The sequence below is a fragment of the Ambystoma mexicanum genome, chromosome 4q (genome assembly GCF_040938575.1).
Source record: "Ambystoma mexicanum isolate Mex_15411 chromosome 4q, UKY_AmexF1_1, whole genome shotgun sequence".
In the NCBI taxonomy this organism is placed as follows: Eukaryota; Metazoa; Chordata; class Amphibia; order Caudata; family Ambystomatidae; genus Ambystoma; species Ambystoma mexicanum.
The window spans coordinates 990,610,948-990,632,986 of NC_090928.1; positions in this window are offsets into that span (position 1 = coordinate 990,610,948).

The following is a 22,039-nucleotide window of genomic DNA, read 5'->3' on the forward strand; positions in this document are numbered from 1 at the left end:
AGAGGCAGAGGAACTCAAGAAACGAGGGAAACCATCAGCAACAATTCTAACGCAATGACAGAAGGGGCAGTTCAAGTATGGACAACAATACTGTACTAAATACCTCTAAAATGACATCAGCCCCGAAGGTCAATGATGTTCCGAACAAAGGTCTCTTATTTGTCCCTTGCAATAACCTTGACATGGTAGATGTGTTCATGGACATTTAGAAATTCGAGAGAAAATTACAACTAAACATATATTTTGTGAGAAAGAAAAATTACTATATTGTAAAATTAAAAATCTTTTAAGCAAAGATGAATTCAACTTTTTAAATGTTAAACATCCAGTGACTCAAACTCTTTATTTATTCGGTAAAACAAGAAGGGGCGTGGCATGCACTCCAGTTCCTGGCCAATATATTACCTGAAAGAAATTTACTGGGTTAAATTACAAAGTTTCCAGTTAATTCACAGAGTTAAATCCCAATTGCTGTCCAATTGTTCACAGGGCTGATTCCCTTCTTGCACTGCTGTTCTCCTCCTGGCGCTTTCGTGTCGCCAACACTCATGAGGGAGCATGAGTTGCCTTTCTGTTCAGGTGAATCCAATATAATTGCTGTTGCAGTCTCTAGGAATTGTGGTAGCTGTAATCAAAGCAATTTAACAATTCAGGTGACCAGGAAAAGACTCCCCTCAAAAAACACACATCTTACTCTTAACAGGGGAGGGGGGAAAAATCATAATTATGGCTCTCCAGGTAGGGCATAATGACCCCGGTGCTGCAGCCTCTGGAGTCCGGATCTCCACAAAGTACATGGTAAAACAAGAAGGGGCGAGGGGCGAGGCACGCACTCCAGTTCCTGGCCAATATATTACCTGAAAGAAAGTTACTGGGTTAAATCACAAAGTGTCCAGTTAATTCACAGAGTTAAATCCCAATTGCTGCCCAATTGTTCACAGGGCTGATTCCTTTCTTGCACTGCTGTTCTCCTCCTAGCACTTTTGTGTCCCCAACACTCATCAGGGAGGCTGAGTTGCCTTTCTGTTCAGGTGAATCCAATATAATTGCTGTTGCAGTCTCTAGGAATTGTGGTAGCTGTAGTCAAACCAATTTAACAATTCAGGTGACCAGGAAAAGACTCCCCTCAAAAAATACGCATCTTACCCTTAACAGGGGGAGCGGGAAAACCATAATTATGGCTCTCCAATGTAGGGCATATTGACCCCGGTACTGCAGGCTCTGGAGTCTGGATCTCCACAAAGTACATGGTAAAACAAGAAGGGGCGAAGTGCGCACTCCAATTCCTGGCCAATATATTACCTGAAAGAAAGTTACTGGGTTAAATCCCAAAGTGTCCAGTTCATTCACAGGGTTAAATCCCAATTGCTGCCCAATGGTTCACAGGGTTGATTCCCTTCTTGCACTGCTGTTCTCCTCCTAGCGCTTTCGTGTCGCCAACACTCATCAGGGAGGCTGTGTTGCCTTTCTGTTTAAGTGAATCCAATATAATTGCTGTTGCAGTCTCTAGGAATTGGCAACTCAGCCTCAATGTACACACTTCTATTAGTTTTCACACCAAAGACTTGTTTGTTTCATTTTTCTGGACAATTTAATATACAACATAAATTGTATCCTAATTAAAACATATTTCCAGAACACTCGTCAATTCACAGAAACTATGTACACATGATACATTGGTGCTCACCCAAGACAAATACCTTGGATCACAATATAAAACAAATACAAACCCTTCAATCCGTGAAGGATAACATGGGGATAAATGTACATATTCATTAGGGTGTGTTTAAGTACACAAACATGAACAGTGTATAAGATAGACACTGGGACAAAGAGTCAAAGAGTCAACACCACTGTGTTTTGGCCATTTATAGCTGTACTATGTAGCTGCTGTTATGTAGGCCTTCATCAAGATTATACAAATTGTGGTGGGAGGGTCCTGTTGGCTCGTGTAGTACAAGCGGGAACCACAGCATTGATTTATGTCGTGTCGACTGCAAAGTTGTCCAAAAGTAGTAGCTAACACTCATCTGCTGATGTGCACCACTTATATCCTCTCTTTGAGTTAAACACATTCAAAAGCAGGCAGCCACAGGCCCTGCAGCACCATTCGTTGGATGCGTGCAGATCCTGAAATGAATGAGGACAGCTGAACACAACTTGACAGCGCCTTATATGTGTCGCGGAGGCAGAGATATCTATGATTGGTCCCCGATGGAGTCCTTTTAACTCACAGAGTCGTAATGAAACTGCTTGAATCTATTGTCACTCCCCAGCTTTCTGTTTATTTTGAGACAAACCACATTCTTCATCCGCTTCAGGCTGGGTTTCATCCCGGAATGGGCACAAAGTCTGTAATGGTGGCTCTCCTTCACTATATTGCCCTGCTTCAGGACCGCAGAGAGGTTGGCGCTCTTATTCTTCTTGACCTCTCTGCAGCCTTTGATACTGTTGATCATCAGAAGCTTCTTCAATGCCTTTCTGATGCCGGAATTGTAGGCATCCCTCTAAAATGGTCCTCTTCTTTTCTTTCCAATCAGTTCCAAACAGTCTCTCTTCCTCCCTTCACCTCCCCTCTACTGTACTTTATTGTGGGTTCCCTCGGGGCTGCACCCTTTACCCCCTACTGTTCAACTTGTACATGCTGGCTCTGGCCAAACTAATCTCTAGCCATGGGGTCGCTTCTTCTTGTATGTTGATTATACGCAGATTCTCTGCTGGGTAAATGTCCCCTTGGAGGACCCTCCCCAAAAACTGAAGGACTGCCCTTCGGTGGTTGGGACTTGCATGGCTAACAATTGGCTTAAGTTAAATGGAGAAAAAAATGAGATCCTAGTGGTTGGCCCCATCTCTGCTAGACAATCTTGGACCTCCGGATATTGGCCCTCATCTTTTGGTCCATGCCCGAACCTTCTCCATAGTCAAGAGCCTAGGAATTAAAATCATGTGCTCGAGATCCAGAGAAGCTCAAATCTCCACAGTGTGTCAGATAGGTGTCGTTAAGCTTAAAGTGCTTAAGAAGGTTCTCTCTTTTCTCCCGAGAGATTCTAGATCAAAAATTTTGAACCCTGCCATTATGGGGTCTATTGATTATTGTAATGATATCTACCTTGGTCAACCCGAGGCTCTGCTTCATTGTCTCAAGATCCTTCAAAACTCAGCGGCTAGTCTTGCCTTAAATGCACCTAGAATGGCCCACTGTTACGACCTCCTTCGCCACCTGCACTGGCTCCCTGTTAGGAGCCAAGTGAAGTTCACAACATTTTGTATTGTTCATCGCACCACCCACCATGCCGGGGCAGAGTTTCCTTTACCTAGACTTATATCTTATCAACGTAACAGGTCTCTACGATCAGCTAATCAGTCTCTGCTGGTTGTTCCTCGATTTCAGTGGGCTTGGGCGGTAGGAAGATCTCTGTGCTAGTCCCATCACTGTGGAATACCCTTCCTCCTCAGATAGGGTGCATTCCTGATTTAATTTTCTTTTGAAAACAGCTGAAAGCTCTTCTGTTCTAGTTCTGATGTGCAGCCACACTCTCTCTGTTAGTGCCTTGATGCCGTTTGGTATTGTTGCACTCTATAAATCCAGATACACTACAATACAATACAGTACGTTCTTTTCTTAAGCACCAACACCTGTGTTGACCTTATCTTGGGGGAGCAATTTCTGCTAGATGACACCATGGCGTGGGAGAAAGCTTGGGGCAAGACTAAGATTCCTATGGAATGGAGTTGCAAGGAGTGCACCAGAAACCAGTGGAAACCACAATTGTGGGGGTAGTAGCTGAAATTGTAGGGGGGAAGCAGCTGAAGTCCGAACTTGCCTATGATTTTGATGATGAAGTTGATGTTTTTCAGGAATGCCATGCATATGAAAAATAATGGATTTTGGGTGCCCGTAGCAAAGTAAGCCACCTGCTGAGCTGCCCATGCACAATGCACACCCCATACGGGCCAACCTTTGATACACCAGGACCTTGCTTTGTTGTAAACACATATGTCTTTTGACCCCCCTGGTGTGTCACTCCTGGGTCAAACCACTGCTGCTAGATGGTGGCACGCTTTTTTGTATATACAATGCACTCCAGGAAGCAAAGGATTTTCTCTGAACTGTGAGGCCAGAAGCAACATTTGCACTCCCTAACTTACAATGTCCCTGTAAGAAAGGGCCTGGATATACAGCTTCAGCTGCAACAAGGTGCATTGTGGGCAACGGTGTGTAATAAATAAATAAATAAATAAATACATTGTGGGCAAATTGGGGCTTGCACTTCTAAAGTCAACACAGACACGTCTCCCATAGTCATGTACACAGATAAACAACATTGGTAGGAATTCCAATTCTGCAACATAGAAATAAGGACTAGTCATGCCTATGGTACAGGGGCAAAAACAACATCAATGCTGTATACAGTGCAAATGTGCTATATACTGCACCCTGACACACCACAGCTAAAAAAGCCTTACGCTATTTATGTTGGCTGAGTGACAGGAGATGGAATGCTAACCATCTTCCAAGAATTGTTAAATAAAACATGCCACCATACCGCCATGTGCACCTTATTGTACACTGTATGAATAGGGTTTTAATAGCACATACCCCGAGCCCAACGCTGATCAAAGAAGTGTGGGCAGCACATTGCACAGCAGTCGGTTGTACACAAGTGGTATTAGCAAGAATGGAAAGAAATGTGTCCACGCAATAGTAGTATTGAACAAGGCACCTTGCCTGGCTTGAAACACAATCAGGCCTGTGTACAAAGGCCTTTGCTGAGGGCAATCGCATGGTGGAATTGATTATCACACTGGATGTAGAAGCTGCCCTACACTATTAGTGTGTGTCTTCACAAGCTGCTGCAATACGCAGTGCTCCAGATAATATTTTGAAGTGGTAGTATTTTACTCTGTATTTTTTAAAGTTGGAAGTAAAATGATTTTTTAGGGAGTAAAACGAAAAGTCAATTTCCCAATGGGAGAAATTTTATAAGCAAGCAAAATGATGCTTTAACTGGGAAACAGAAATGTTTTTGTAATAATTATTTATTTGCGCCTAGTTATGCATACAGATTAAAAGATTGATGTTTACTTCTTCTGATCATGCAGTAATAATAGCAGTTTCTTTCTTTGGTACCACATGCACTGCTGGTCCAAACATATCTATGGAGCTGTGTGAGATGAAACAGGTGCACAAGGTCATATGTGTCTTTTTCTCAATTATAGTCGGGAGTATGTTTACTCCCTATTTTTATTTTTTATTTAATTCTTATTTTTTGGGAGTATTTGCCAATTGTTAGGGATAAAAGTGGCTGATACACCCCTTATCTGTAGGGCTGGCAGCAAGCGACATACTGTAACAATCAGCATAAGACTCAACTAGCATAGCGGTTATCCAAAACTCACACTCTGAAAAGGTGTGAATTCACACCTTTGTAAGAGACAAAAGGCCAGAGGATAACATATTTCAATTGCCAGGCGCCTTGCAGGAGGTTGACCCATGACTGCATATGATCCAGGCACCCCAAGTTGGTACTAATGCCGGACATCACACAACACCATGAGACAACATATGCAGCATCACATCACACAAGGCATGGTCCGAGACAGGGAGCGGGCAGAGAGGGTTGGGCACAGATCAGGTAATAGTAGCCTTTAAAAGCTTCTGTTCATTGTCCTGGATTTTTCCTGGCCCTGGTTTTCAATTGAGTTAGTTATTAGTATTTTGTTTGTAAAAATGAAAACAGCCTTGGTTGACAAGGAGCCTATGAACCTGGGCACTCTGATCCATGAAAGAACTCTCCCCAGCTCAGAGTTACCAAGCCACTAGGCTAATACCTTCCAAAATCTACATAAGCTTCAACCCGCATGTTGTATATATGTTGCACTAATGCACTTGTCAACAAGTAAACAAAAGCAATAAAATAAAACAAAATTTACCAAAATCAAGGGCAATTCAAATAGGCATTCTGAAGAAGCTCTGTTGGCTGCCCATCATGGCAAAGAATCGGTTCAAATCATTGACTTTGGTCTTGTAGGCACTACAGAAAACTGGTCCCAAATACCTATCCAGAAAAAGTGGTGCCCACTAAGTGCTGGAATGCTTTATCTTTAGATCTTCGATGTTTAAACAGCCTTCTGATTCAGCAAAAGATTGAAAGCTTTTTTGTTCATGTAATCTCCATTTCTTCCACCATGTAGCTGTTATCCCATGGGTCAGCGCTTGGGTGCCTTGGCCGCGAGCGCTACACAAATACACATAGCATGACATTGCAAGGGAGGAGGTGAGATCCATACCCAACTGCCATGGTCCTGCCTTTTCGGAGGCAGGCTTTCAAACCACTTTGCAGCCAATGTTGTTACTTCAAAGCTGTGGAAGCATAAATTAACTTTAACACAGCTGAGGGCATCCTCATAGGTCACCATGGGCCTGGCTGGCCCAACACCTTGCTCATGGTCACAGTGTCCTCCATCTAGTGCCAGCCACGAAGAGAGTGGAAAGACTCTGTTACTTTCTACGTATGCCTATCAGAGATGGTAATACAATAAATCAATGAACCAGAGGTCGCTCTCAGAGACAAGGGTCTTATCGGTGCAACAGGTGTTTACATGCCTGGAGACTGCCCGTGGGTGGTAGCGGTGTGTGGTATAAATCTACATAATATAACATAAGATAACATGTCAGCTAATACTGCACAGTGTAATGGCGTGCATGAGGTCAACGGTGCAGGAAGGTCATGTCTTTTTAGCATTGGACAGATATCGGTGCATATTTATCTCAGTGACATTTTGACTGGAGATAGTTTAAAGAAACTGAAAAATTGGGTCGTTCATTAGAAATGAGACAGAAAGAGTGAAATCAATTTCCATTTTACAGAACAAAACAATAGAAAAAAATACAAAAAAGAAATCATTACAGAGACATTGAGAATAAGCGCCATTAGAATTTGGCCACTGATAAAAAGGCATGGATCGGTGAGCAAAGTGGGAACCATTTATTAACAGTTAATTCCTCATTAATAAAATATTACATGCGTTTATTATCAAGCCGTTAGCCATCACTTTATCAGCCACATGACCATAGAGATTGTCATTTTTGAATATCTATAAATCGTGTAAACTCACATTGCAATCAGTACGAATATTCAAAATAGCATATTACATTTCAAGCCCGCTGTACGTCATGTAAAGGAGATGCTCTATTTCCCGGGGCTTGCGTAGGTTTCTCATCACTGCAGCTGTGGCCCTTTTCATGTCAGACACATTCACAACCTGTGTCATGTTAGGACAACTCATGTTTCACACTTTGCAAGCAGAGTGAATTGGAAACCAAATGTACAGATTCATTTTTGCTGGCTATTGCATTTATGATGATGTCTGAACATCTGGATAGGATGAACAAAGTCCCACCCCTCATCATCGTGATTCCTCTGGGTTAAAGGGATTGTGATGCCAGCAGGTGTAAGGTGTGGAACGTTGTTTTCGCAAGGCGTCATTGAACATCTGTTTTAGTTGTGGGCAAAGTTCCACTGCATGGCCTGAAAAAGCATCCCTGTCCATTCTGCATCTCTCAAGAAACACTTCGGGCCTCATCACGAATTGGGTGGTACCGCCGGGGCTATTAGCATTACCGCCAAATCCCTGGCGTTATTAGTGCCGGATCACGTGCTTGGCAGAACGGTAATTCCCCATTGGGCGCATTCGGGAATTCCCCATTCCCCATTGGGCCCAATTTTCAGTGCTACTACTGTCGGCGGTATTAACGTGTGGTAATAAGGCAAGAAATCGGCAAACTCACAGCAGATTTACCCACAGCTCAGAGCAGAGGGTAAATCCTGCCAAACCCGTGATTTGGCGGACCCTTAAATGTGGTGGTAATAGCGCTACTGTTGAATTTAAGGGTTACCACCAAACTCATGATGAGGCAGTTCGTATTTCTGTTGAAAGTGTTCATTGTGAGCTACATTTACTCTTCCTCCCTCTCCTCATTCGGTCTCCCCACAATGTAGAGACTGAAAAATATGAACCATAGTCACGCCATCTTGCTTAATGGCATTTGGTGGTTGGCTTTACACATGAAGATAATGCTTGGCTGGCAGACCTCCATACATGAAGTTGTTTTCTCTCTTCCTTATGTGAGTCACCAGTTTTGGGGTGCAGGAAAAAGTTATGCAAAGTCAAAATCAGACCTGGAGAAACCATAAATATCTGCTTATCTGTGCATTTAAGTTTCATGCGCCTGAGTGCTGTAATATTCAACTAATGGCATCCCGTAATTGATCAGTGTTGGCCAGGTCCCACATGCTGCAATAGATGAGGACTTTCAAAGAAGTGGAGGACAACAACTGAGTGGCATGGCATGAAAGATCAAGCTGCAGACCAGGAAGATGGAGCAAAGTCAGTCAGGAGACAAGATACCCCAACTTTGGAAACTATGCCGCATCTGCACACAGACATTCTGGCACGGCTCATCCCTCCTCTCTCTATAGCAAGGCACAAGATATGGATTTTAGGCTTTACAGCTCATTACTCCCTCCTAGTCCCTGGCCTCCTCCTGCTCCTAGCCCCTGCCTTGGCTTCCGGCAAGCAGCAAAGACATTTCCTTAACCTTCGGTTGCCATGCTCTGATTGGCCTTAATACTATCCACATGATGGTATGAGAAGGGTTCCTACCACACATTCACCACCCGGAGAGCACCACGGGCACAACTCAAATGATTTGCCTTATGATTTAACAATGTATATTGTGTTAGCTTGTAAATACATATTTAAATCGCTACTCTCCTCCCAGATCCTGTGTGTTTGTGTCTTCTCTTCGCCACCCTTTTGTGGACCACAGGGCTGACATACAACAGCTGGATCACCCCCTGGCTGGCAGGATTAATTCAGGGTATCAAGATCTGTGATGCACAATTCAGGGTAACATGAGCCCCCGCATGAGAATCCCAGAACTGAAAGGAAACCCAACCTGCAGAGCAGATCCTGACACATAGAAGACTAGGAATGTGCTCTCAGGGGGAGAGTTGATGTTCAACAGGGGATGAACCTGGAATTAACATGTAAGTCTACTTTATTCATCTCTTTACTCAAATGGAATTGCCTTCCCTGGGCTCTTTTGACACTCGTGTGCACATACACCTCAAGTCCTGCATATAGGAAATGGGAGTAAGTGAATGGTATTATCAGATCACAAAAGGTGGAATTGTCAGTCCCCAATAGGAAGATTGAAGAATGTGAACAATCTTGACACACATAAGAGACATATTGGTGTTACAATACACTGAGTGTCTACTAGGGGAACGTTAGAAAGTAAAGATGCAGAGAGAGGGGGCTGGGAGCAAATGTATGAGGCTATGTGAAAGGTCTATAATAATTTATAAACCATATGTCTAAATAATCTGATGCAACCCCTAGATCCCTCCCATTCGATGCAGCAACTATTTTTTTGTCTTTGTCTCATTTGTGGCAGCACCTAAAATGTCTGCAGCTATGGAATGAGGCTGGCTATTTTATTTATGTATTTATTTTTAAGTCAAGGTTCCTGCTGGTGTGACCTGTGGTCTTCCCAGTTTTTGGTTACTATTATCCAGAAATAGTTTAATGGGAAAGTCACATTGAAAAATGTGTTGTGGATCATGCCCTTTTTGTCCTGTGCACTAGGAAAGGATACTTGCACCACACTTTTCGGTTGGCTTTGTGTACGCAATCTGTGTACATATCGGTATAGCTGTGTTCGATAAAAATGTATCTGAAAACATTAAAATAAGAGGTGCCGACAAACAGAGTGATACAGAAAGCTGCTATTAATAGAGTTTGCCTTTTGAAAATAGTTGCATATTAAATGATCAGATTCAACGTTAGAAAGCACTACATCGCTTCCGTATTGACCAGTTTAAAGTGAAGAATATTGGTGTTTCCTGAGTGGTGTCCCTATTCAGATGGGACACCTTCTAACCAATCACCAAATTCAGCCGAGACACTGCCTGGCTGATCACTAATTTTAGTAACATACAAGCAGCGATTAAGGATCTTGTAAGTGACTTCAATCCAGTACTCCAGCTTGTGGGATGTTTTTACCCATGCATCCAACCCTACCATAAAACTGTGCAGTACTGGCATGGAAAACATCATGATGGCCAGAACTCCCCAGAGAGTGCACAGGGAAAACATGAAGAATAGGCTGCCACCCATTTTTGCCTATGATGTGAGCACAGGAGGGCACTGCCTAAAACCACCATTGGGCTACACACACAGTAGCCTGAAACCATTGGGAATGGAAATGCTGATTGCCAAAAAGCAACTCAGAACTGTGGGGAATTCATTTTCTTAATCCCAAAAATGGTTGCATTACCAGTACTCACCACTATCAGAAAGCCGGCGTTTTAAAACCGCCAGACTTTTGTGTTAAACTGAACAAATGAAACAAAACCAGACCAAGGAAAGACTTGCTAAGAGGTGGATACAATGTAAAACTATATTGTGAAATGACTTGAAGGAAGTAATTATTTAATGTATAGGTAAAAATTGTCAGTTTGATTTGAATGTAGAAAACTGGGAACAAAAAGTGACATTTAGCTGAAACCTGGCTTAATGAAACTGAAGTCTGCCTGACAACTACCCCCGACAGGAGTTGAAACTGGATCAACAGCCACTCTTCCCAGGCCTAGCTGCATCCTGCCGCACCTTGCCAAAAGGGGTTGACACCTCTCTGATTAGATTAGGGGTGGAGGACCTGGGAACTGGAAGGGACCGAACAATGCAACTTCCTTGACTCAGGCAAATGTTATATTGGGGGTGTCGTAAAATAGCTTCCTCTTGGGAGAAACTGGGGGGCAGCTGTGCCTCTGTGAACAAGCTGGCTTGGGGGAAGTGGATAAACCAGTTATTCCACCATGTGATGTGGGAAGCCACAACCCTTTTTGACCAGGGCATAATTTAAAAAAAGATGGATAATTCATAGTACGGACTTGTCAGAATTATATGAGTAATACCATTATTCTTGTGATTTTTCGGTGCACATTTTAAGAGGCGTTAGGACCCTGTGGTGTATTCTGGGGGGTTGCTAGCGGAAAATAGGGTCTTACTCCAAATGCTGCATGTTAAAAATCTGACACTTCATCAATTAATGTCCATACTCCTTGCGCACATGTGTGTAATTTTGGGTAAATGTCCGATATTGCAAAACCAGTTAAAAAGCGAAAAATGTTGTCATTTTTGAATGCAAGCCCCCAGGAAGATCAGAGGCGGACAGGCATGGACCATAAGGAATATATAATGTGTACATGTAATTTCAACAAATTGTGTATCTGGGAAAGATGTATTTGAATCAAATATAGATTTGTGGGTAAACTGACCAGGGGAGGATCCTCTGACCCATAAACAGACCTCATCATGATGACAATCCATTTCCTTCCCCCAATCATGGGGGAGGGGAGAATTGGGCCAATGACAAGTAGAGAGGGGCAGGCTTAGCTAGGCCCAGGCACACACCCATTTTCAAAACACATAAAAAGAGACTGCTGGGACAGGTAGAGACATTCAATTCCATTTGCTGCGGAGCATGCTGACCGATGACTTCACATCCAGAGATCCAGACTTCAAATCCATCAATCTCCAGAACCTGTAGCAGAAATTAACTCTAGAATTTGTAGCAGAGAGGCCTGAATCCACAGGTGAATCCTCTTCAGCAGGCCTCAAAACTAGCCAAACTATTCAACAGCTGGGCGAGCTGTTTGAAGTTTTGCCAAAAATCTTTCCACAAACCTGTAGCAGTACCCAGAAAGCAGTGTTACATCCAGAATCCAGAGGGGCTAGACCAGCAGAGCAGAGCTGACCCAGATCGCTGTGAGCAGAACCGGTGCCTGATTGACCCGCAGCCAGACGTGTTGACCAGATCCGTGACGAGGCCTAGTTCAAATTTATATTGTGAGTACCTAGCAGAACTGTGCAGAACCAATCTCTTAGTTAAAATAATCTAATCCAAACTATTTTAACCTAAGTAGCACTGCCTCCTAGAAATCGTGTCATCTGTCATTTTTAAAGCTGCACAACTGTCACATGTCAATTCTGCAGCTGTAAGCTGTCACCTGTCATTTTGAGTTTACTTTAAATCCGAAAAACTACCTTTATTTAATTGTACGTATCTCTGGAACCGTTTCATCTGAAAGCTTAGAATCTAGGCTTTCCAACGAACCTAGAAGCGACTTCCTACTCCCTATACTTTTCCCGTAATCGCGAGACACGCACTCGCGAAATTTACCGCGATTTGTGATTTGGCCCGATTTCTTCATCTGTAGAAATCAGCAGCTTTTTGCTTCTCTTTGCTAAAATTCGTTTGCAATCTGCTAATCATTCATAGAGTATTGTTAAAGTGAGCCTGAACTAATATAAAGTAGCCATCACCTACTCTGAACCTCTAGAGGGAATTAAAAGCAATTTTAGCACCTTTTCACTTCCTTGCAAACCACATTAAAGTAATTTGCCTGTGTTTAAAACTCATCCCTGTTTTCCCTAAGCTTGCTGGGAGAACTGGAACTGTGTATTGCATTATAAAGTGTGATTTGTTGGGATTCTTGAAGACTGTGTGCTCTCCCTCCATTTCTTGTATTGCATAGGGGGGGAGTGAATTGTCAAAGGAAAAAGTGATCATATTACCTTTTGATAAAATCATAACAAGTTATTTCTGTACTGCATTTTATTCCAACTTGCGTTTCCTTGAACCATATAAAGCATTCTTTCCCACCTTATTCTTCTGTTCCTATTCATAAGTTACCTCTTACGGACTACTGCTCATATTCTGAAGTGTGATATCAGTTATCAATTGATTTATAAAGTGTGATAGATATATATTGTTGAATTGTCCAAATAAACCTTTTAATTTGCAAAACAAACCTACTTCTTGGCTCAGTGGGGTCAGGGGGATTCTAAGAGGGGGGTGTTATACAAGGGTTGTCATCCAGAGTACTGAACTGGATATAAAAATACATCAATAAGGGTTTTCCTCAGCATCCCAGACTAGGCATTGATTTAGCTGTAGTGTTGATTGAATATCGCTTACAAACTAAGGCAATGCCTAGTCTGGGATGCCCAATGGAAGCCCTTATTTATATATTTTTATGTCAAAGTTCTTTAAATCTGGATGATTAACCCTTATATAACGCCCTTCTCTTTGGATCTCCCCGACCTCACTGAGCCAAGAATTAGGTTTGTTTTGCAAATTAAAAGGTTTATTGGAAGAATTGAACAATATATATATATATATATATATCACACTTTTATGAATAAAATAATATCTGAATAGCACACTTATGAATATGAACAGTAATCAGTAATGGGTAATATCAGAATATCAACAATCTCTTTAATCACTTAGGAGTAGGAATAGAAAGGATAAGGTAGCAGAGAATGCTTTGTATGATTCAAGGAAATACAAGGATGGGAAAGAATGCAACATAGCAATAAACTTGATATGATTTCAATCAAAAGATAATATAACCATTGTTTCCCCTGTGACTACTCACTCCCCCCACTATGCAATATGAAGAGATGTTAACGAGGGCACACAGGTTTCAAGAATACACTCAAGAATGCAGTTCAATTCTAGTTCCCCCAGCAAGCTTAGAGAAAACAGGTATGATTTTAAAACAGGCAAGAAGGCTTTTGAACATGATTGCAATGCTCTGATCTCTGTCCGTCAAAACATTTGTCCCTCTTCAGAAAATATCAGCGCAAAGATGATTATTGCTACAATTATCACAAACAATATAATGAGAAGAATTCAGGATGGGCACAGGATTCTATAATGCAGTTCTGGATAAGTGGAAATGGTTAGAATAAGATTACTTTAAACTAAGAGATGACTATGCACAGTTCTAGACTAGATACTCACTCCTAGGCTTTGGACTGGAATGGGACTCGTCAAAGATCTGGTCAAGGGTTTGGCTTCACTCTCTTGCCACCGGACAGGTCTCAGGCACTCTGGGTTCTGCTCTCTGCATGGCACTATGGTCTGGGTGGCCTCTTGGACTGGATCTGATGGGTTCTGGATACAGCTTTGCTTTCTAGATCTAGGTTCTTGCACAGGGTTCTTGGCTCGAACAGCAAAACAGCTCAGCAAGCCTGTTGGATTTTGAGATGCCCCTTGGAAGTTTAGGGGTTAGAATCAGGTTGCAAAAGATACCGAGGCCTGCTGCAAAGAGTTCAGTTTTGGGTTAGGCCTCTGCTTCAGGGTTCTAGAGTTTGGTTCTAGAGTCTCTGTCTGGATATTGTCTGGATCTGGTCTGGAGTCTTCCTGCAGAGTGCTGCGCCAAGAATCAGTTGAGTAGTGAAAAAGGGTGTGTCCTATCTGTCCTCACAGTCCCTATTTATGTATTTCCAAAGTGGGTGGGGAGGCTGATTCTACAATGCCCAGCCGTCTAAGGATCTGATAGGTTAGAGGATTTCCTATCCCCTGATTGGAGAAAGGATCAGCGTGTCAGAATGAGTCAGAGTGTTGCTGTGTTTATGGTCCAAAAGAAATCCCTCCCTTTTGCTTTTACATAGAAAATCTATTTTTCCCAAAAAACATATTTCCCAGATACACAAGTTGTTGGGAATACGTCATTACATGACAGATTGCTTAAGGTACATTTCTGTTCAAGTCCCATGTTTCTACGAGCTTGGGTGCAGAAATGACAACATTTTCGCGCTTTTGGAGGGTTTCTCAATATTAATTCTGCACCAAATTTGATACATGCATACATATCCTCTCTGGGCATATTACTGTAAGTTTTCATGTTCATAGCATAAATACAGTAGCTACAATATTAACAAATTCCGGGGTTTGGTCACAGAACATTGCACGGATTTCAGCTTAGTCTTAAACTGTGAGTAAATTTTTCATTTTCACAATCTCAAACTTTGACATTTTTGTCAGCTTTTTACAATATTTTAGAAGCATTTTCCTTAAACATATATCTGGTGCAATGTTGAATCCACATCCCAGTCTGGTCCGCCCCCAGAGCTGGGCTGACTCAGAGGGTCACATGTCCTGCTTCCTGCTAGCAGTTTGTTTGTCAGTCACACCCAAATTAGCATTCCCCATTCAGTCCAAGGCCCCCATTGTTTCTTTCTCCGGGCTGCAGAGAAAATCTCCGCCCCTCTTGATTAGCATGCCAATGCGACATCCTTCTTCTGGTGGGAATGACCAGGTGTGAAGGTTTCTCAGGCGAAGCAAGCCTTTTGGAGTTTTAACTGCATCAGGTTACTTTCTGATCAATTGTAACATAGTTCCTTCTGAAAAGAATAACATTTATAAACTTAAAATAAGCAACATATCTTTAAATCAAGTCTTTTTCAACATGAAATCACTGTGTGGCACTCTTATATGGCATTTTGATGGAATTCTCTTCTTTGGCATATTTAACGTCTGAAACACCAGTTCGCCTGTCAGAATTATAAATCGCCAGCACCTGACAGAGGCGAGTAACGGTACTACACCCATTTTGACAGCTGTCTTTCCATCAAGTATCTTTAAAATAGGATTTTGTTCTGGGAACATATGATACTTGCTGACATTGTATTGATGTGGATTCTTGCAGTAAATGATGTGGAACACCCAACAAAGAGGTTTGATCTTTTAGGTGATTTGTGAGCCATGATTCTAGCAATTTTTGACAATCAAGAAAACGGATTTTCAAACAACTCTGTGTTTCTTTTTCAATCAGCATTGCTATTTCCAAGTGGTTGCAGGCTACTTTGTGGGTAGCCCAATGGTGTTTTTTGGCATTGATCGCCTGTGCTCACTAAGATAGGCAAAAGTAAATGGTGGCCTATTTTTCAGGTTTTCACTGCGCAATTTCTGGTGATTTCTAGCGAGCAGCATGCTTTCCAGTGGCCATTATGATGTTTCTGCTGCCAGCAATGCACAGTGATGTTGCAGGGCTTGGATGAGTGGGTTGATACACCCCACAAGCCCCCCTCTTGCGATGGCCGTTGCACTTACGTCAATGGAACTTCGCAAGACTGGGATGTCAGCCTCATCTGTCCGTATTCCACACATGGCAAAGGATTCCACCAATGGCAAAGTTCAGCATCTTTTCCTCCATCAGGGGTGGATCGATCGGTTCTCCTCACTAGTCCTGATGGGAGTATTGAGCAATACCTCGGGCCCCTCGGATCTTTGCACCGGTCCCCGGGTCGTCCTCCTTGGTCAGTCTCCATGGTTTATCTCTCTCTCTTTCTCCTAGGATGACAAAGCAAAAACATATTTGTAGACATTTCCCCACCACTATTAATGTAGTGGGGCGGACATATACATTTTATAAATCACAGGGACATTTTCATTATTGTATTTTATAGACTATATATGGGATATTTTAGAGATGGAATTTTATGGATCTGGAGGGGCCCCCTCTGGGGTTCCCGAAGACTCCTCCAGTTGCTAGAGAGTGTGCCTAGGATGGCAACACTTTATAGTTTTGGACATGGAGAGAGAAGAGATTTGGGCAGAATTCTGTGGGGAGTCTTGGGAATCTGAAAGAAAAAGTTGGCAACTGGAGATAGGAGAAGTTTTGAGTTCCCCTGGTTCCGGTTCTGGGCCGCCCCCCCCCCCCTTTTTTGGAAGCAGTCACCAGGATATGTTTGAACCAGGGGATTTTGATGTTGTTGGTTCTGGGATGGGATGAAGAGTGGCGCTATCTCAGTCTCCACATCTACCCAGTCTGGATGTGAATCCCTTGGGGCCAATTTTTCTTTGGGAGGAGTTCCACCACCTCTGAAGGAGAAGATCCTTTTCCCAGGATCCTCTGAGGATCCCTCTCCTTCAAATTAGAAGATCTTTACCTCCTCCTCAAAATGGGTCTGTTTGGATCCTTTGTTTCTCCCACCCCCCCCCTGCTCCTTGGGTGGCAGGCTTTCCGGGGCAGGAGATTTTGTTTCTGGGTCCTGGTTTTCCAGGGGCTGTTTACAAGTGGGGAAGGAAGCTTCCTCCAAGGCTTTACACCACCTTCCCCTTGTGCCTCCTCACTGGGATCGGTGGGCTATTGGGATGCTGCCCCGGTCATTGTTCTGGAGCACCAGGTCCAGAGTTTGGGGCATTCTGTGCCGGCATGCTCATCTGAGGGTTCTGCTGACCCCTCAGCATGAGACCCAGATCATGTGCCATGTTTTGAACTTGGTGCTCAAGCTGTGAAACCCGCTCAGGCTGATATGGGGTTCTGTTTTCTCCCCTGGGCTGATCCCGGGAAGGGTAGCTATCCCTTGTCTGGTAGTACCCCGGGTTGGGAAGATTTGGGTACCCCTCCACCCTGGGCCTCCCCTCTCCCGGATTAGGTTGTCTGGGCTCAGGAAAGTGGGGAAAGAAGGATGGATGATTTTGGGGTTGGAAGTTCTGTCGGTACCTGGGGAAAACGTTCTGCCCAGGATTTGGGGAATTTCTGCCCTCCTGAGGGAAGTTAGGACGGAAGTTCCCTGGGTTACGTGCTTGGTTGGATCCCCCCCCTTGGGCTGGAGGAGTCCACACATAACCCAGGATGGGTCAGTTTCCCTTGTAGCAAGGACTTACATAGTCAGGGTAGTGAGGGACCCCACTTGTGGGACTACCTCCTTGATGCCCTGTCTGTGACTGGCCCAATGGCCTTCTGGGATTAGAATTATTCTGTGCAGGCAGGTTTTTAGGCCCACCCATCTCCAAATCTAAAATGGGGGCAGCCTTTACCTCTGCCACCTTAGCAGAGGTAGGGGTGCTGGTCGGTTTGGGGCTTTTCTGAGCATCATTTTTATTTTCTATGGGCTTCTGTACCTCATAGATTCGGGTGGCCTGTTCAATGACCCAGTCTAGTGACATTTTCGCATTATAATCTCTCACTAGCTGGGTCATGATGTATTATGGCAGTGCATGGAAAAACGTATTAACAAATTCTTTACTGTCCGTGCGCACAAATTCTTGTGGGGCCTGATCCTCCCCACATTGCAAATTGTAGGCTGCCTTGCGAGCCTCTTGGGGATTTCTATGAAAAGAAAAGTGCTTTCAAATGGCTGCCCTGTATGTGGACCATCTTGAATGATTTTGGTCCTCCAGCCCCGCAAAGAAACTGGAGTATTCTGGGGAGAATGTCCATTTGACGTACTGAATGCAGCTACTGCTGTCTTTCAAATGGAAAGTCTCCATCATTTGCTCAAAGAGCTCCAAGTGTTCCCACACAGAATACTTGGAGTTCTTGTGATAAGGCGTGATGACACTCCTTATTGCCTTAATTTGTTTTAAGGGGTCCTTAAGCAAGGCACATTTTGCCTTATTGGCCTTCTTGGTTCGGGTAACCCTGGTCCATTCATCCTCTGACTCAGAGGCATTGCTCCCAGAGGTGCTCGTCTGATCTTCCAGGTTTTCCCAGATTCTGCGAGCCTCGGAATGGCTTGCAGAATGTGGGGACCTAGTCTTTTGTGTCCTGGGATGCTCAGAGGAGTCTTCAGATTCCTCCTTGCTGCCAGGATTTGATGGGTACCCCCCCACTGACCTAACTGGGGAGATGTTTTCAGGATGCCCTTAGTGGGCCTACTCTCCTGGGGTTCCCCACTAAATTGCACTGTACTTGGGTGCCCATACCCGGATGCCCGCCCATCCATTCCTGGGAGGTACTGGCCTATGAGCCCCATACTTCTCACTGGATAGTAATCTGCCATCCCCGTGGCCCTGGGCTCATGTGCGCCAGGGGACATGGGGGTGGCAGAGTCCAGGGACTGGGAGAGATGGAGGCCTCTGGTACTAGGGCTCCTGAGGTTATGCTCAGGTGTTTCCCTTTCCCAGCGAACCTCATCTCTATCAGCCCCTGCTCCCTGTTGCCATGCAACAGCCTGAGCTTTCTGTTCCTCAATCAAGGCCTTACTAGATTCTATCAGTCTCTCTTGCATGGCTACCTGTTGCTGGAGCCTATCATTGTGCTGACAGAGAGCCTAATTTTCCCTCTGTCCTTCCTGGTTGGTCCTGGAGTACTGGGCCAGTCTTTGCTGCAGGAGGATTACCTCCTGAGTCCCGTCCCTACTGGCCTGTTCCTTTCCTGCCAGAGCATCTTCCACTCTCCTGATGTGCTCTAACAAGTTTTGATGCTCTTTCTGGAGGTCTCCCAGTCCTTGGAGGGCCAGGTGGTTTTCTTCCAGCTTCCCTTTTAAGTTACAGACTTCCTGGCCTAGGGTATCCCTTTCCTGAGCAAGAGCCTGCCTCTGTGGCGCCATATCGTCCCTCTGCCTTTGAAGGGCACCAGCTTTCTGGTGCTCTTCCTCAAATTCTGCCTGGGTGTCCAGGTCTTTCAGAAATAATTTGTTGCACTATGCTTTCTCTCTATTCAGGAGGCTTTGCAGGGTGACTTCCTGCTCTGTGCATACCCTATTGAATTCCAGTTGTAGCTCCAGCTTTTTCTAGCTCTGCAGTAGGGAGTCCAACCCTTCTTGATACTCCTTCTGCAAGGCCTGAATTCTGGTATCCTGGTCTGCCCTTTCCTGTTGCTGGAGACCTATATCCTCTTTGATTTTAATTAGATACTGCCTACTTTCGTTTTCTGACTTCTGGCTCCTCGGCAGGCTGTGCTCAGAATAGTCTAGATCAGATTGAGCCTTCTATAATGCCAACAGTTGCCTACTTGCCAGATCTTGGCCTTCAGCACATTTGTCCTGTATGGCTCCCATAGATAAATATAAATATGCCGCTACCCTGGCAATCTTGTTGTGTTCATCCTTGGCCTTAGGGGCCATATATAATTCACTCAGGGCCACATGTAGGGGACCGTGATCTCTCCAGATATCTAACCCAGTTGCAGTGACCTGTTGTGTGATCGCCTGCAACCACGCATTCTGGTCCTGGTCAGTCCAATCACCTCTCACAAATAGCTTATGTAAAAGGTGCTCTCTAGCTATCTTGTTGTCTACCAATGTCGCCATTCTGGAAATTGATTTCCTTCCTGACTTACAGAAGTTTATTATTTTATTTTGCAAAACAGACCATTTCCTTTTGAGGGGTGCTTTTACAGCGTAACACAGCGTGGTAGCCCAACAGGATTTATGTATCCTGTCAGTTAGCACACTGTATTAAGCTGCACAATTGGTAGATCTAATCCAGAAGTCCCGGCTACCGAGCCCCAATCTGTAAGTGACTTCAATCCAGCACTCCAACTAAATAAATGCCTAGTCTGAGATGCCCAATGGAAGCCCTTATTTATATATTTTTATGTCAAAGTTCTTTAAATCTGGATGATGAACCCTTATATAATACCCCTCTCTTTGGATCTCCCCGCCCTCACTGAGCCAAGAAGTAGGTTTGTTTTGCAAATTAAAAGGTTTATTGGAAGAATTGAACAATATATATATCACACTTGTATGAATAAAATAATATCTGAATAGCACACTTATGAATATGAACAGTAATCAGTAATGGGTAATATCACAATATCCAAAATCTCTTTAATCACTTAGGAGTAGGAATAGAAAGGATAAGGTAGCACAGAATACTTTGTATGATTCAAGGAAATGCAAGGATGGGAAAGAATGCAACACAGAAATAAACTTGATATGAATTAAATCAAAAGATAATATAACCACTTTCTCCCCTGTGACAACTCACTCCCCTCACTATGCAATATGAAGAGATGGAAATGAGGGCACACAGGTTTCAAGAATACACTCAAGAATGCAGTTCAATTCCAGTTCCCCCAGCAAGCTTAGAGAAAACAGGTATGATTTTAAAACAGGCAAGAATGCTTTTGAACGTAATTGCAATGGATGGAAAAATATGCTAAAATCATTTTAATTCACTAAAGGAGATTCAGGATAAGTGAGAGTTACTTTGGATTGGTTTAGGTCAACACTAGCAATGATTATAGAATGATTATCAAATAGAAAACGAATTTCAGCAGTTGAAAACAAGAAGCAGATATTTTGACATGTGGTGAAATGGAGCTAAATGGCAATTTGTGGCAACTTTTCCGTGTGCGTGAAATGCGATTACGGAAAAACTATAATGAATTGGAATTTCAGTTTTCGGACGTGCGGTTCAAAAGTTACAGAGGTTTTTGTGAAGGTAGATTTTTCAGAAATAAAGTCAAGATTTAAAAAATGACAGATCGTGCTTTAAAGATTTAGCAACAAGGATAGGCTTAGACTAAGGAGCTATGAAGAAGTAAGACACTCAACGGGCATCCACCAGAAGAGGGCGCCTCCGCTCTGATCTCTGTCCTTAAAAACACTTGTCCCTCTTCAGAAAATATCAGCGCAAAGATGATTATTGCTACAATTATCACAAACAATATAATGAGAAGAATTCAGGATGGACACAGGATTCTATAATGCAGTTCTGGATAAGTGGAAATGGTTGGAATAAGATTACTTTAAACTAAGAGATGACTATGCACAGTTCTAGACTAGATACTCACTCCTAGGCTTTGGACTGGAATGGACCTCGTCAAAGATCTGGTCAAGGGTTTGGCTTCCCTCTCTCGCCACCGGACAGGTCTCAGGCACTCTGGGTTCTGCTCTCCGCACGGCACTATGGTCTGGGTGGCCGCTTGGACTGGATCTGAGGGGTTCTGGATACAGCTCTGATTTCTGGATCTGGGTTCTAGCACAGGGTTCTTGGCTAGAACAGCAAAACAGCTCAGCCAGGCTGTTGGATTTTGAGATGCCCCTTTGAAGTTTAGGGGTTAGAATCAGGTTGCGAAAGATTCGGAGGTCTGCTGCAAAGAGTTCAGTTTTGGGTTAGGCCTCTGATTCATGGTTGTAGAGTTTGGTTCTAGAGTCTCTGTCTGGATATTGTCTGGATCTGGTCTGGAGTCTGGAGTCTTCCTGCAGAGTGCTACGCCAAGAATCAGTTGAGTAGTGAAAATGTGTGTGTCCTATCTGTCCTCACAGTCCCTATTCATGTATTTCCAAAGTGGGTGGGGAGGCTGATTCTACAATGCCCAACCCTCTAAGGATCTGATAGGTTAGAGGATTTCCTATCCCCTGATTGGAGAAAGGATCAACGTGTCAGAATGAGTCAGAGTGATGCTGTGTTTATGGTCCAAAAGAAATCCCTCCCTTT